Consider the following 5,232-nt stretch of genomic DNA (forward strand, 5'->3'; position numbering starts at 1 on the left):
ATCAAGGACATTCCATCAGGACGTTTTCCGTCGGATCTAAAGATGCCGGTCGGTTCAAGTCTTGATGGAATTCCTGCGGATTTGAGAGCGCGCAATATGATGTCATTGCAATTGGTGTGCCGTGGAAAACGGCCTCGGCAAAAGCGGCAATGGAGGCAATGTCTGCCCTTGCGATCGACGCTGGTTTCGCAATGTTTGCATTGGTACGGTAGAACAATTTCGCAATTGAGCCGTAATCCAATGGCAAATCTTAGCTCGTCAGCGGTCAGCAACAAGTCGAGTTTGTTGGAGGGTATAGTTTCCAGAAACTCGTAACCCGATCCTTGGTTTAATTGGTGAAAGACTGTGAGATCGTCGTCATGAAGGCTCGATTTTAGGTAAGCGACGGAGCCTTCGTTGAGTGGAGTATCCCAGTCTCTCTGTAAACAGGAGGAGGGTCGAGGAGTGTTTGGGACAACGGAATTGTCCCAAATGGTCTGGGCTTCAGCTAATAATGGGTCAGGAAAGTGAGAAAGCTGGCTAATGTGTGAGTCAGATGAGAGGCGGGAGGCGATGAATCCACTGATGGAAAGAGTTAGAGGTGAGCGTAAGCCGATGCCCCCGAGCTTGCATGGAAGTGATGCTTGTAGTCATGAATTATGGTTGAAGCGAAGATTAAGGATCTCTTCGGCAAGAGATTTGACGGAAGTTTCAAATGATTTTAGTGAGTCGGGAAATTTAAAGATTGAGGTGGATCGAAGAGCGTAAAGAATTTTAGGAATGTAGTAAAAGTTTTTGAGGAGAAAAAAAGCTTGATGGCGAGGGAGAAATTTAGAGATGTTTATGAAATGAAGTAAGCTAGATGATGCGTTAGTGAAGAAGTGATTAATGGATTGCAAGCCACCGACAGGTGAGCCGAGATGAGTGAGGGATGATAGCTCGGTTGTAAGGAAGTTATGGGTGAATGGGATGGAACAATGAAGTGGACAGATCTCGGTTTTTTGTTCGTTAAGTGAAAGTCCAATTGCGGCGGAATGTGTATTAATGATGGCGAGGGCCTTGGCGACCTCGTGAGGGGAGCCGCAGAATATTCCGTCGTCGATATACCAAGTGTGGAGTGGAAGATTGCAGTTGGTAGAAATGTTTTTGACCATTTCGTTGATTCCAATGCAGAAAAGTATCGAGCCTAGAGGATCGCCTTGATGGATCCCTTCAGATGATGAAAGTAAGTAGTTGTTGAATTGGAGATGAGATGGCTTGGAATAGCAGGAGTGGAAAAATTGGGAGAAGGTGGGAAATGAATGGTATATTTGTGGAAGAAAGTGGGAACGGCGGATGGAGTTGAAGGCGTTAGAGAAATCAATTTTGACGAGGATTTCGTCACTAGGGTTGGTTTGGAGATGGATGCGAGTAGCGTGTGTGGCTATTTCGCAACCGCCCTGGATGCCAATACCGAGTTGATGGGGTGCTAAAATTAAGGCTGCGTTGTCCTTAATTTTGGAAGCTATAAGTTTAGCAACGAGACGACGGAATACGGTCCCGATTGCTATCGGTCGGATGTCCTTGTTCGGCTTTTCGAGTGCGATTAATTTAGCGCCGAACAGGAGTGGCCTGATGGATTCGGGAACAGGTCCATGCGCTATTTTGTTGCAGAATGTTGTTAGATTCTGTAAAATAGGGACCTGGCTGACTATGAGGAGGGATGTAAGGTCCTAGAGGAAGATGGGGCGAAGCCCATCGTACCCGGGCGAGGAGTCGTGATGAAAGGATAGGATACTTTTGCGCACCTCGACGGGGGTAAAATTAGTGGGAAATATGTTGGGCGGAGGAGGAGGATGTATGAGGTCACCTCCAGAAGGGTGCTTAAGTTTAAGTTTGTTGTAGCTCTCCTCATTACTGGTTGCAATTGAGTCGTCAGATGCTAGTAAGCGGAGAGCAGATTTGATGTTTAGATTGTTTATTTTATTAGAAATTATCTTAGCCTTTAATTGGAGGCTGGAAAGTTTTTTAGAATTATGAGGAGAAAAAGTGGATGTGAGGGTGAGGGGGTGTATGGTTGCGTCTTTAATTTGTTGGGTTAAAGATTTGTGAATCTCAGGATTGGGAGGTTGGAGAGTCGTGAAAGAAAATGAAAAGAGTTTGAGCTAATGATCTAGAGAGGAAAAGTTATTTAATAGTGAATGAAGACAGGTAGAGAGAGCTTTGGCTACTTGTATTTTAGAGCCTTTGGGAATTCTAGAAATAATGGGAGGTTTGTCGGATTTTAGAAAGTTAATGATGTCGACGTGAGTGGTAGGTGGGAGGGAAATGAATGTGTCTGATGTGGTTGGTATGTGGGCGTTATTGGATGAGGTGGAAGTATAACTGTGAGTAGAAAAAATGGAGAGGGGATTTTGGAAGGGAGGGGAAGGACGCTTTTCAGACTCAGGACAAGCAATGCCTTTGGATTTGTGCTTGGTGAAAAGGCCGGATTTGGTGATTTTTATGTTTTTGGAACACGTGGGGCAGCGCTCCATTGTGTGACTAAAGGAGAGGCTATGAATTGAGTAAAAGAACTTATCAGTGAGAGAAATGTCAAATTATTTTGTACAATGAATGCAGATGTGATGGAGAGTAAGGAGAAATGATCTATAGAGAATAATGAGATTGTAAAAACAAGATTTTTCCATATGGAAGGAGATGGGCATAAGAATTTTAGGGAATAGTTGGTATGTGATGTTGATTATTTGTTTTGTGAAATATAATGGTTAGGGAAAATAAAGGTTAAAAGACTGAGGAATATATATTTTTAAAGAAAAGAAATTATAGTTGGGTGTATTTTTAGGTATGAGTAAATTTAAAGATGTATAAAGGGATTTGAGTTTTCAAGTGTAAAAGAAAAATGTTAAAAAAGAATTGAGTAAAATTAAAGATGTATAGGAAGATTTGAATTTTGGAGTGTTGAAGAAAAAAAAAAAATTTTTGAAAAAGTTTTAAAAAAGAGGAAAAAATTACAATAAAGAAGTGTTAAAAAGAAAATAATAATTTATTGTTCAAAAAGAAATGTATGCAAGTAAGTAGAGAATTTGTAATGTGTAATATATATATAAGGAAAATGTGAATGTTGAATTTTTGGAAAGTTAATGTTGATGTGTTAATAATTAAATTTAAAAAGTAAGTTTAAGAGAAAAAAATAAAAAATAAAATATGTAATGTATAAATGTGCAGGAAACTTCAGTTGTATTTGTTCAAAAAGAAATATATGCAAGTAAGTAGAGAATTTGTAATATGTAATATATATATAAGGAAAATGTGTAATTTAAATGTTGAATTTTTGGAAAGTTAATGTTGATGTGTTAATAATTAAGTTTAAAAAGTAAGTTTAAGAGAAAAAAATAAAAAATAAAATGTGTAATGTATAAATGTGCAGGAAACTTCTGTTGTATTTGTTCAAAAAGAAATATATGCAAGTAAGTAGAGAATTTGTAATGTGTAATATATATATATAAGAAAAATGTGTAAATTAAATGTTAAATTTTTGGAAAGTTAATGTTGATGTGTTAATAATTAAGTTTAAAAAGTAAGTTTTAAGAGAAAAAAATGAAAAATAAAATATGTAATGTATAAATGTGCAGGAAACTTCTGTTGTATAAAAGAAGAATGGCAGTGCTTCAATTCCTATTTTTAAGCAAGTCATGGAATAAAATCATGGATATAACATTTGCTAATTGATGAACTAAAAGCATTATTGGTGTTGTAAATATTGTAAATGTTGGTGTTGGTATTTATGTAGGATGTTCAATTGGGAAAAATCTCATTGTATTCATTAATAGGTTGAATATTAGAATTAATTAGATCCATAAAATTGGAATATAATTTTGTGAGTGTTCTTTGGTTTATTGAATTTTTATTGATATAGAGGAGTTAAAAAAAAAAGATCTTCTCAGATATGTGGTCTATAAGTTGAGTTATAATAGACACTTCAATTAGGGGAGGATTGGGCTGATTTTTGTTGCCAATTTGGGGAGACAGCAATAAGAAGTTTAAGAAGTTCACTCAGTATATTATAACTTCCTTATATGTATCGATTACTTAGGCAAGGCAGGCATTGAGCAATGAATAGAGATCTAGATTAGGATAGATTGTTGCAATGTGTTGTTTCTGATAAATCTGCATTGGGTTAATTACTTTGACATCTGGGTAGTTGGGTTATTATTGCAAGGGATCTCGATTATAATTAAATGTAGTGAATTATGTTGCTGATATGGGGTTGTTGGTATATTTAACAATTATAGTTAGGTTGTTATGGAGTTCAGGGGCGGACTGGCCATAAGACCCGGTGGGCATTTTGCTCACGAGGCTGCGAGAAAATGTCGATTTTTGAGGCCGGTCAGAGGAAAATATCAAAATAGAGGCCGATTAGAAAAAATTATTATTATGTTCACATTATTTTCTCTTATCATTTATTTATTTTTAATGATATCTCTATGATTTGAATATCACATTCCTTGAGAATTGTCATTTCGTTTACTATATTTTAATGCATAATATATCAATAACGTCGCTTGTCGCTACACATTATTACGACGTTCTTTTCTTTGTTTTTTTCAAATGAAGTGAAAACGCTTCTGTTTGAGTAGAGTGAAAGCTAAGTTTTGATTAATTTATTATATTATATTTTATACATTGATTAATTGGAAATAATATAGCCAACATTTCTTGTTCTAAATTCATTGAAATCAAATAAAATCCAGGTCGGTGAATCAGATAAAAGGATGGATGCTTGGGTAAAGCAGAATAATTCATCTGGCCAAAATAAGTTGAGAAGGCTGCTAAAAATAGGTGAGATAAGGTGGTGGGCACGTGAAAAAGCCCTTAGATGGATATATGGTAAAGAAAGCTTTCTCCCAATAACGATAACTTCAATTTATAATAGATAATAAATAATTTGAGACAAAAACTAGATAATTTATGTAAATTTATGATTCTAAGTATAGCTATAATATATTTGGAAATTTTCAAAATAATGGGGCCACTGTCATATCTTCAAACTAAAAAATTAGGTAATTTGTCAGCATGGAAAATGTAAGAAGATGCTAAATCTTTTGTATCATCGATTCAAAATAAAGCAATAAAATGGCTGCTAATTTAAATGAAACATTTTCATATTTATAGCTCCCGGAGAGTATCTGAGTACAAAATGCTTTGTAAAAAGGTCGAATAAGACGAGCGAAGAGAATATATAGTGAATGCCAAGATGAACGTCCTCAAGAA

The sequence above is a fragment of the Gordionus sp. m RMFG-2023 genome, chromosome 1 (assembly GCF_954871325.1).
Source record: "Gordionus sp. m RMFG-2023 chromosome 1, tfGorSpeb1-WG-v2, whole genome shotgun sequence".
Lineage (NCBI taxonomy): Eukaryota > Metazoa > Nematomorpha > Gordioida > Chordodea > Parachordodidae > Gordionus > Gordionus sp. m RMFG-2023.